Here is a 12272-nt window from a genome sequence, read left to right as displayed (position 1 = left end):
TGCTGAAACTTGCCACCTGTAAAAGCAGACAACCTAATGGGAAAAAGAGCAGCACTTAAAATGCTGTTTTTTTCCCCACCGCTCTCTAGTGTAAAGAACGTTGTAAAAATATTTCGAACTGGATATTTTGTTTTGGTTGCTGTTAACTCTTTGTTTGACCGTCGTCACCATTTTCCCACAAAATTGACTTTCAGTAACCAGAGACGTTTTGGAGAAACTGAATATTATGTCTGCAAACAGAGGGAAGCAGTCAGGGCAACCCAAAGGGAGGCTTGCTAATGCTCTGATTGCTTAAACTCATCTGCCCTATCACACTCAGTGACCACAGCTTTGGAAAGCCAACAGGCTGGTCTATTTTTGAGGGACTCTCTTTCATTTGTGTTTGAATGAAACATCCATGAAACGTGGACCAGCTCCAAGCATAATGTTTTTGACAGCCAACACCCAAAAGAAGAAGGGATGTGGTCTAGATCTTAATCCTAATTTCTTGCTCAACTGCCTGTGTGACCTTGGGCCCATCATTAGGCCTCGATGTCTAACTTTGTAGGAACTTACTTGCTTCATTGCTTCAGGTATGGAACTCATTTATCACAGTGACTCAGAGGTGTCAGCATATTAGGCAGGAATCACAGGCCCATGACAGATATAATGGAATAGATGGGGCCACATGTTTCTTCTACTCTCCAAACCTGGGTTTGCCCAGCGAGGCCTGGTGTAGTTCAGCAATATGGGGATGATGCACACTGGTTGGAAAGACTCACTGGCCTCACTTCTTTCTAGTTAGCATCTAGGCCCTGATCCTCGGAAACCCCTTCAGCCTTCTGCCTAAGCCCTCTGGAAAAGATTCCTAGACAATGTATTCCTTTACTCACTCAGCAAATATTTGCTGAATCCTCCTTTATTCCAGGCATTGAGTTGTGTGTGGTACCCAAGGAGCCAGAAGCAGATCCCCACTCCTATGAATCTTCTGCTCCTCAGTGAGGCACAATCCATGCTCAATAAACCACTGCATACGTATATATTGCGTCAGAGGGTGAGCGTTGTGAAGGGAAGTTCAGCAGGATGAGGGGAAGAGAAAATTTGTCAATTGTAATGAGGTGAAAATGAGTTTTAAGTAGAAGACATTTGGGGAAGAACATTTGCAGAATGAAGAACAAGCACAGAGGTCCTCAGATGGAAGGTTCTGGAATTTTCAAAGACAGCAAAGGCTCATGTATAGCAGTGTGCAATGTGTAGGACAATGGCAGCAAATGAGGTTAGAGAGGTAATAGGGTAACTCATGTGGTACCTGTGAGACAAGTTAAGCACTTAGCATTATGTCTTCAGTGTGATGGGAGAAATCCATGTGTTAATTGGTCAGAGAAGTGTCATGATCTGAATTTGACTGGAAAAGGACTACCTGATACTCTTCTGTGGGTTGAAGAGGGTCAAGAGTGGCAGCTGTGGGACTCGCTAAGAGCCTATTTCAGTGGAACAGATGAATGATGACAGTGACATGGTTTATAATAGCACAAGTGGTGGAAAGTGGCCAGATTTTGGATGCACTTAAAATGCAGAGGTAGAGTCCTGATGATAGTGTGGTTGTAGGAGATGAGAAGTCAGGGATGATACTTGAGCCAGTCAGTAGGTGCCATTACAGAGAAAGAACATTCTGGAACAACACAATGGAAGGGCAACTAGCTGGAGAGCTCCAGAGACTGATGGGGAAACTCAAAACTGTGTTTCAGGTTTAAGTTTCAAGGTTTTGTCTGAAGAGCAGTGTGCTTTCTTTTCCATGCAAACCTGATTCACAGAGGATGAATTTGTGTAAGCCAGAGAAGTCGCCTATTTTGTAGGGAAGAAGCCACACTTGAGCTGTGACTCTTATGACTCTGAGGTGGTAGCTGCCTTTGACCCATGTAGTCATTACTGATCCTAATGGTTACGGGGTTTGGATAGAGCTGGGTCTCAGGTTAGGATCCTTAGTGTCTGAGGTTATGAATGCTACTCTAATAGCAGCTTGACCAAGGGTGAGGTAGGCCCATCTAACTAAGATTTGGGAGGCCATACCTTCTTCCATCTGCCCCAATTATTGACATCTCCCCAGAAAAATGTCAGTGAACAATGGAAGGTCTTTACTGAATACCAGATGGAAAGAAATGGGTCAAAAGCCCAGAACAGAAGACTCTTGGGTGTTTGACAAGTCCATAATGGATTGAGGTCCAAGTAGATGAATCTCAAGTAGCAGAGAGGTAGAGCAACAGGCGGAAAGGTCTGCCATGCAGCAGGACCAGGCACCGCTGTTACAGGGCATCACTCCTTCCCTCACTACTTCTTTCCTTTCTTTCTTTTCTTTCTCTGTCCTTCTCTCCTTTTCTCCTTCCCCTTTCCATCCCTTGCATTTCAGCATTGGTGTCTTCTGCAAACATTTATTCAACGCCTCCTGTGTACAGGCACTGGCTAGGTCTTGAGGACACCTAGGAAAAACATGGGCTTGACCTTCCTGAAGCTAACAGTTGAGTGGGGGCAGGGGGAATTCCCCAAATTCCCTCCTCCTGGGGCAAAGAAACAGACAAAAGAGTTGGGGGTAGGGGCCATGAGGTTACCTGACCACACACACATTTGTAATCTGTTTTCAATGTAAAGTATGAAACCACCCTGCTCTAGGCTTTCTTTGTTCTTTTTTTTTTTTTTTATGTTTCTGTTCAGTGAATGACAGGGCTCCCTTTCCTGTTTTTTTTTTTTTCTCCCCAAAGTCTTGTTCTGTCCACCATTTCTTATCTGTTTTCACAGCAGAAGTAGCAGGGTTATTATTTGAAAGGACATTATTATTGGTGGATGACTTTCAAAAAAAAAATTGCAGTTTGTTTTTGTTGAAGAAAGTACTTTTATTGACAACCTCAGCAGGAAAGCATGGTTGTCAGGAGAAGAGGTTCTGAAATCAGACAGTCTAAGCTGCATCTAAACTCTGGTATCTAACAGCTGTATGACCTTGGACAATGTGCTTAGGTTTTCCTGAGTCTCAATACCCCCATCTGTAAAATGGGGATAATAAATCTATCTAACTCATGGGGTTGTTATCAATATTAAATAAGAGTTGAAATGTTTGGTGCATAATTGATAATCAGCAAAAGGTTCTTAGGAAATGCCAAATCCACAAATCAGAGTGGTGTTTTCCTCAAGTTTTTAATCTATCCCTCTCTTATCTCTCCACATATTTATATAATATTAGTTACTCAGTAAACTCATGATATGTGTGTCCAAACTGTCTTATATCGCCTCAGCAAACAATTACTCAGGGGAAAAAAAGATCCAAGATAAAACTAGAAAACCACTATAAGCATAGGATTAGCAGCCAGGTATAAATCAATCACAATTACAGGGACATGATCAGGAACAGCAATTTGGGGAGCAATGAAAATTGCCTATCCTTCAAAGTGAAACCCAGGAAAAGTGGCCCACAGATATTAAAAGTAAGAGTTTAGTTCTGGCAAATGGAGTCTCTTCAGAACCAAAATCCTCAAAAATTCTACTGGGAAAAAAGTCTTGCATCATACATTTTGGTACTATTGACCAAAACCATGCTTCAGTGGGTTTGCAATGGCAAATACATTTTCTAGGCATGTATGGATTCCAGCTGATGAACTGTAGCTAGCATGAGAGCTGAGATGAAGACATGTGAGGCCACCCTGGATCTGTGAGGAAAAAGGCTGGGACCCATTAGCAGCAGCGAGTGGATGGGCAGGGGCATGGGAAGCATTGGTCCCAGGGTTCTGTGATTGCCACTCCTCATCTACTCATCACTAGTCTAGGGACACTCTCAGTTTTAGTGATGTTTCAGGTAAAACAAAAGAAAATACATATTCTAAACTCTTGTTAGGTTTTAGTAATTCATTCTTTAAGTTTCGTACATATTTATCCTTTCAATCTGTGTTCCACTGTAATTCAGAATTAATTCAATTCAGAAAGCATGTACGCATATTTACAAGTAGAGTTAAGACCTGTACAAATGGGCAAAGCAGGAACAAAAGATGATCGATCCAAAGGAAAAAAAAAAACAAATTGGTAAACCAAGGGAGAGAAGACTTACAAGGAAAAGGATAAAGACTGAAATGATTGAGAAGAACCCGTTAGATATAGAAGACAGAAAACAGAGTTAAACTCAGATTTACAGGTATTTTAAGAGGAAAAAACTGGAACAATTGGAGAGAAGTCATAGTAAAAACAAACAATTAAACACCCTGAAAACCAAAAACTTCAGCAGGAAAACATATCAAAAGTGAAAGAAAAGTATATTTCTTCTTTTGAAAATTATTAACTTTAGTATTGGCTAGTGCAAAATCCTGATATTCTTTTTATTTTTAAATAAGTGAGCTAGTCCTTTGACAGAAAATGCCTCACTAAATGAATCAGTCAAGGTATAATTATTAAAACATTTGAGCAAGTATGAATCTCCATAGATAAATAACTACTTATAAAAAGAATTTGCAGCAAATGTCAAAAACTAAAAAAGAAGAAAGAGGAGGAGGAGGAGGAATTTAGAAAACTTCATTAACATTTTTGTTCGTTGGTTTTAGTTTTGACTTTTCCAAGCACAACTTAACATAAGCTAGATAACCATTTGATTGGGGGTATTATCAAACAAACTATTAAGGTCAAATCTCTGCCATCCTGAGAATTTACAATGATGACATTGGGTTGCCAGGCATTGAATGCTTACATAAAACAACTTCTATACTAAAAACCCTCCACCATCATGTACAACCACAAAAAAATGGGGTCCTAATTAGAATAAGATATATTCCATGCTTGTATAATTATATCAAAATGAATTCTACTGTTGTGTATAACTAAAAAGAACCAATTAAAATCTCCACACTTACATTACTTATCCTTTATAGTGAACCAATGAAATTGGCCATATAATCTCCGTTTTTAAGACAAAGACATAAAGGCTGAAAGGGAAAGTACAAGCTAGGATTCAAACCTCCATTCAACTCTGAAGCTTGTGCAGTTTTAACACCACTACAGTACACTCAGTATGCTTAATACCTCTCCACCTGGAGAGCCTCTAATCTAGCAAGGATGCCCCCTGGTGGCATGAACTATATGAAAGCCAGGGTTATTTTTTAGTACCTCTGGGCCCTGAGTGAAACCAGCCACTTCAGTCAGCACTGTAATGGCCGTGGCCAACTGGGCATCTGGAGAAAAACATGTTCCCATGTTACTTAGCTCCTGGGAGAGTGATCACTCTTTATCTGCCACTTTGTTGAAGGTGTTTCTATACAATGCAGCCAGGTGCCTTTTTTTCTCTGCTTCTGAGTTCTGCTACGTGTGAACTCCCCAAGTTATGGCAGACTGTCCCTGTCAAAGCCATCAATTCAGCTGCTCATTTAGGGATTGGAATTTTTTTCCTGATTATTTTTCTTTTCTCTACCATGGAAGAACTGAGACATCTCTTAGCTTTATTGATAATTTATCTTGTCGAATTGTGCTGAATCTGCAGATTTACAAAATTGTGGTTTAATATCTCAGTTTAACTTTGTAACTTGCATATTTACACTTACTCTTACCTTCAGCAGCAGAAACAATGGTTGTCTAATTTATTAGAACATGTAGTGCAATAAAACACAACAACTTAAATGGAGACCTGTTTTATAAATTGTGTTGATGGGGGATGGAGGGCAAAAGAGATTGGTAAATACTTTTAGATATAATTTTAATAACGTTCAACTTTGGTAAGTGACGCCTCCCCCACCTTGATTTCACAGTGGCTTTGGAAAGAATTTAAATCTGATACCAAATCACAGTATTAAATTTCCCAAGTCCCCAAATTCACCTTTAAATTCCTTTCATCCTCTACTGGGTTATGACTTTCATCCAAGAGTTCCCCCACAGCTTTGTGGTCCCAGAATCAAGAAAATTCCTCTTTACGTTGGACTGATCTTTGGGCCAATAAAATAAAATTTCTGTGGATATTTTCCTCCAATTATAATATTATGATAAATTTGAAATGGAAAGGACAGCCCTTCCTTTGGACCATTAAAAAAAGAAGAAAAAGAAGAAAAAAATAAGTAAAATGTAAGGGAATGACAGAGAACCTGCCCGAGGCCTGTGTTATGGACACACAACACTAGAAACTGGGGCTGAGCCCTGGTTGAGAAACAAATAACCCATCAGTTTTTCTTAAACCTTGCCAAAGAATTGATGGAATGATTTCTACATGTGGTTTGGTTTCATAGAGACTCGGATATGGTGATATTTTTTGAGGGCATGAAGCATATGTTTTGAACTGATTAGAGTGTTGTTCTGCAGCACTCACAAATCATTCATTTGTCAAATATTGTTGAATTCCCTGAATGTGTTGGAAAGACTTTAGGCAGAGCCTGGGGAATATCTCTATAAAGTTAGACTCCCTTCATTCTCTGGGCACTTACGGTTATTTCTAAACGATTTACCATGCTACAATTTTTCAATGAAAAATATGAGATCTTTTTCAACAATGACCACAGTGTTGAAGAAAAATAACAATATAATTTCAACTACCCCTGATTTATAGCAAAGGGATGGCAACACCTTGGTCACTTTGATGCTAAAACATTAAATTCCTGAATATAAAACAAGGTTCCAAGACGTAGCTCATTTCCAACATGTTCTTTAAAATAGAGGCAACTGCCACTGATTTTCACAAAAGGAGAAAAACTGAGATAAAATGACAATAACAAAAGGAACGTGCCTTCTGGTTATGTGCTGGCATTGACACATGGGTGATCTTTCATTTGGGGGAACTTATTTCAAATGGAATCCTGGAGTTGCACTTTAGGATCTGAGTTAGGAGGCCAGCAGTACTCCAGGGTCTTACTCCTGCCTCTGTTCAGCAGCTTCTCCAACCATATCCATCCTGGAACCACACCCTCTTCTCTCTGGTTAAGACCAATGGACCACAGATAAATATTCCTGGGAATATGAAGTGACTTAAGTGGTTTTCAAGGACTTGTTTTGCAAGCAAAGTAGACAGGGAAGTTTATTGGATTAGTAAATTGAGATTAAGCAAATTAGTTTCCAGCTCTTAATTGTAGCTACCCAACATGTCAACAGAGCAGGAATCAGCATCTGTATTACAAGTAAAGCTAGCAGTGCTTACTACAAGGGGAATAACGCAATGGCCATTGGGCTTCCAAATTCCTAGATTCTGAAGGCCTTCATGAAAGACAATGATCTGGGCATTCCATATTGGGAACTGGGAAAAATATCATTCTTAGTAATATTCATATTAAAAATATGATATTAAGAAGAATATAGTATTGATGATGATAATGATTTCTCTGTCAGGTCTAGTGCCTCATTCACGAGTCCCATGTGTTTCCTTCCACCCACATTTTTGCTGTAAGCTAACAGGTATTCTCCACAAGAAATAGTTCTCACTCACAAAGTGTGTAATTCCATCCATAAAGAATCCCAGCTCCCTGCAGAAGCCTGGGTTTACACAGGGTGGAGATGCACTGATGACGCCTCAGATTGCACCCTCTCTCTTGATTGAAAGCAGAAGGACCCCCCTTACCCCTGGCCTGGCCTCCTTACTTATGAACAGGGTTGATCCATTTCCTGTTCCCCTCTGCTAATTCATACCAGGACAGACACAGATCAGAATGAGGGACCCTGCATTTCGGCACCTCCTTGGAGCAGTGTTGATGGGAATAAGTGTTTGCAGACTGTAGATTCCTGTTCAGGCTACCAAAGGATGACTTTTCAATTCTTAGTTAACCAGTTCCAGCCCAGAAAAATAGCCACTGTACACTAGCTCTGTTCAATATTGGGTTTTTTACCCCCTTCTTCCCTTGAAGTATTGACCACCCAACCATTATCACTCCCAATTTAAAACAAAATATGGAGTGCCTCATCTGGGTTTCAAATGAGATGCAATTGTTCCTTTGTTCTGCTAGAATCAATCAGAATCTTGCCCAAATGGGGGGGTTTCAGGTTACCACGAGGAATGTGTTTCCAGGGGTGTTTGCTCTGAAATAAAAAATGTGATAATCATTACATGGAGGGCCAATAATTATAAGCATTTCCTCTTGGAATCACAGAGAAAAAATTACTAGGAACATATCAACCTCAAAAAATGAAAAAGATCATTGAATTTCTGTCTGGTGCATTAAGACACCTGGTTGGGGCCTATCGCCACACTTCTTCTGAATGCTACTGCCTTTTAACTTCATTGTAACCCTGATTGGTTTTGCCACACTGCTTTGTTTAAAGCAATGCTGAATTTGTCAAAGCTTTTTTTCTTCTTAATGCACTCTAGAAGACACAGCTGAAATTGCTTGTCCAAAGTATTTCATTATATTTCATCAGTCAAGTGTATTTTCACCTGTAAGTGACTGAGTCAAAGTGCCATTCATTCTAGTTCTAAGGAAAAATCAAGACTCAATAGAAAGCAAAACACCTATGGGCTAAGGCAGCCACCCTGGACAATCACATGGTATGTTTATTAGATCACAAGATCTGTACATAAAAGGGGCTGTGTTGCTGCTTCCGAGATAAATATTTCAAAACTTAGTAAGTTATTTTCCCTTGCAGGTTCTTGTCTTTTTCACAAGTTCAAAGCAAATGGCCCAGCAGGTCAGGCAGATTCCATCTATTAACTTCAAAAAGTTAATTTCTTAGTCGTTTCTTCTGATGCATTATGCCTATAATTTAGGTATATTATTTTAGAAGCCAAGTGAAATGCTCTAAACAAACGCAATTTGCATGTCAAGTTGGGGTGCCCTTAAAACTGCTGGAATCTACTTTCAGGTTTTAACTCCCTGAATCTGTCCCCCACTCTAAATCCAAAGGGATTCAAAAAGCAAAACAGGTTGGGCTGTTAGATCAGCCCTGAGCAGAACACCACAAGCGGCTGAGCAATGGCTTCTGTCTCCTGTTCCATCATCAAAGGCTCCAGCTTCTGAATTGAATCTTCAAAACCCCACACAATTCTACTCTAGAGAAACCCAGGATATTAGATTTTAAAGTCAGGACTACATTGCTTGTGCCTGCACCTTGACTGCACCCAGGTGAATCCCAGGTAGGATGAACAGATAGTTCTGCTAGAACATGCAGGAGGGGAAGACCAAAGCTGGATACAAAACAGCGAGCCAGGGTGAGAGCCAACATTTACTGTACACTTCCCACGGGTGCTTGGCCCTTCAGAGGGTAGCTCGTTAGATCCTAGGAAAAACTCAAAAGATAAGTGTGTTTATTCCCACGGTGAAGACATGAAAACACACTAGAGACAGAAGGCAGCATTACCCACGCTTGATGTTAATGGCAAAGCAGAAATTCACATTTCTCTCTTTTCCACTTCAAAGCACACCCCTCCCCTAAAGTAGGCAGCTAGTCAATTTTGTGGCTTCCTAGATACGCACAGGGAGTGGGGCCCATCAGTTTAGACCTGAAACAACTGAGGCTTCAGTGATTCAGCTGAGGCCAGAAGACTTGACTGGCTTTGCCTCAGTCATTGAGCAGACGGTACCAGGTAAGGACAAGATTTAAGAAATATGTGCTGCTAACCCTGAATAGGCCCACACTTCTGAATCCTGTTGCTCCCCAAATTTCCAAACTGCCATGAAAGAACATACATATTCCTTTATCAATCATTTTGCGATTTATAGTTGATAAGAATTTCCATAATGTTCCATAGTTAAGGATTGAACTTTTGAGAGAGAAAAATTTCCCTATGGTAAAGTCATTCCTAAAAATATAGTCACGATAATGATGATTTAGGGGGTATTCATGTAGCAATCACAACTTCTTTCCTTGTCTCTTCCTAAAACTCTTTCACACACATTATCTCATTTTATTCCCTCAAAGAATCCTTCAGCAAAAATCTGCAACAAGATCAAACTTGGAATTTTCTATGGTGTATGGATTTAAAATTTCTGTTTTCACTTGATAAAATACTATTGACTCTGGTAAAATTAAGAGAGAGTGCTTAGGGTGGAAGGAGAAAATGTGGACATCAGATCTATGTAGATATTTGCTTGAGAATTTTAGTATAGAAGAAAGGGATCTCAGATCAGTTCCTGATATATATATATATATATATATATATATATATATATATATATATATATATATATCAGAATTTAATAAATTAAAGAACTCAAGGTCAGCTAGAGGAGATTACATATGGCTCAGTAAGGAAGAGGCAGACCAGAGGGACAGAACCTTTATAGTAAATTCTACTTCCTCTCCCTCCAAAAAAGAAAAAAGCAGCTCACGCCAACGGTCTCTGGAGTCCTCTATATGCATACGCACCAAGAGTATCCTGTGTTATCTACCAGGAATGCTAAGGAGCTTCCAGAAATTCATTCCTGCTTGAGTTTATATAACTTGGCTTATATGAAGGTTTTTCTATACTTGTCAAAGCATCTGAGATACAGGTATGCCTTATAAACAGGGTTTACTGAATCCATTCCAAAATATTGGAGTTTGAAGAATCCTTAATAGTTACCTGATAACAAATCTCCTTTTTCCAGTTGAGGAGAGGGGTCTCAAAAGGGGGAAGTATCTCACTTAAGAGCATATCAGGTTAGTGACGGCCCTTAATCTTGAGCCCAGGGCTCCAAGTCCAGTGCTACTTTATATGCAGCCTCCCAACCTTAGGAAACAGAAAGATAGACACATAGAATGCTTGGGTAGAAGGAACCTCAGAGATGGTATCTCAAACCTCCAAATTTTACTAACAGGACATGGATGTCTCCTATCTACCATAACCACCTAAGGCGAAGGGTAGATTTAGGACTCTGGATTCAATCACTTTTCTACAAAACCAGAAGCAAAAGGGTAACATGATTACATTTTCCATGCACAAGATGGGGCTCTCTTTTCTGTTGTCACGCGCTCACCCACCCACCTCACCCCTTCATTCTTTATTCTTAAGTTCATGAGCTTAATGCCTATACTCAAATATGGACTAAGCCATTGAAAAGCCGATTGAAAAAACTGGCTGACACCAAGGGGAGATGACCTGGGGGCACCAGACGAGGGGCTAGTGAGTGGGGAGCAGGAACAGTGGCTGTCCTTAGGGATGGGAGGACAGCAGATGAAGAGTCTGACTGCTGAGTTTAAGGTTGGAGACCAGGCAAAGACCTCAGGAGGCTTCTGCCCAAGATGAATAACAGAGCCCTTCTCTATGCTGTTGCACAAAGCCGTAGTGAGGAGGTAAATCCACCAGTCCTGGTTGCCACAAATATGATGATATGCAGTGCTTTGCTCAAGTGACAGTTCCTCAGAACTGCCTCCATCGTAGGCAGCGTCACACCTGTGGACAAATTCCTCAGTCCAGCTGATCAATATCTATTTGTTCATACTAAGCCTCAGGGTCAATGCCTCTGTGGAACTGGTTCTTGATGAAGAGGATTAAAAAAAAGGAAAAAAGACACCCAAGATTTCTGAGGACGTGCCATGTTATGGCACTTGGATGGGTGTTTCCTCTGCAAGTCTCCTTTAATCTTCACTTTTCTTCCATCAGGTGGTGCCATTATCCTGAATTTACAGATGATGGAACTGGCACTACTCTGTGGGGTAGATCACTTTGCCCCAAGTCCCACCGTTGCATTTGAGGCTGAGCTCTTTTTGAAGCCAGTTTTTCTAGGGTTTTGTTGTTTTCAAAATCTAAGCCAACTCTTTCCCCTACAGTAAAGACAGGTGGAGGTTGGGTGGCAAACTAGAGTGGTTCATCTATTGGCCTGAGCACAGACTCTCTGCTTCCCACTCGTCTCTTCACTCCAGGCTTCTGATCGTGAATCCTCCTAGCAGACCCCTCTGGCTATCTGAAGGGAGAATATTCTGCCCCTCTGCTTCCAAGCAGAGGGTTATTGACCTAACCCCAATATTACAAGCAGAATATTGGGGTTAGGTCAATAGTTTTCCCACCTATATAGTTTAAATGGACCTCTCTTCTCCTTCCCTAGTTCTTCCTTACCTGGATGACAACTTGAGTTGGCTCATTTTATTATATGGCAAAAAGATCCAGAGGTCAGCCCCACCACTGAGAAGGACATAGATCTGATGAGTGGGTGACCCTGGATCATGAAGTTTAGAGGAAACCCAGAGGCTAGCAGTCACTCTGGTGGAGAAGTAAAACACATCAGACACACTGGGTCCGTGTGCCACCATTGACATTAGCTAAATGTCCTGAGTAAGAAACCCTGCTCCCCACCACTACTATACCACCTATAACTGGAGGTTATCATGATGCTGGCCTGGCAATATTGGCCTAGTAATAAATAAGATAATGATTGAAAACT

Source organism: Ictidomys tridecemlineatus, chromosome 7 (genome assembly GCF_052094955.1).
Source record: "Ictidomys tridecemlineatus isolate mIctTri1 chromosome 7, mIctTri1.hap1, whole genome shotgun sequence".
NCBI lineage: Eukaryota > Metazoa > Chordata > Mammalia > Rodentia > Sciuridae > Ictidomys > Ictidomys tridecemlineatus.
This window is presented reverse-complemented; position numbering follows the sequence as displayed.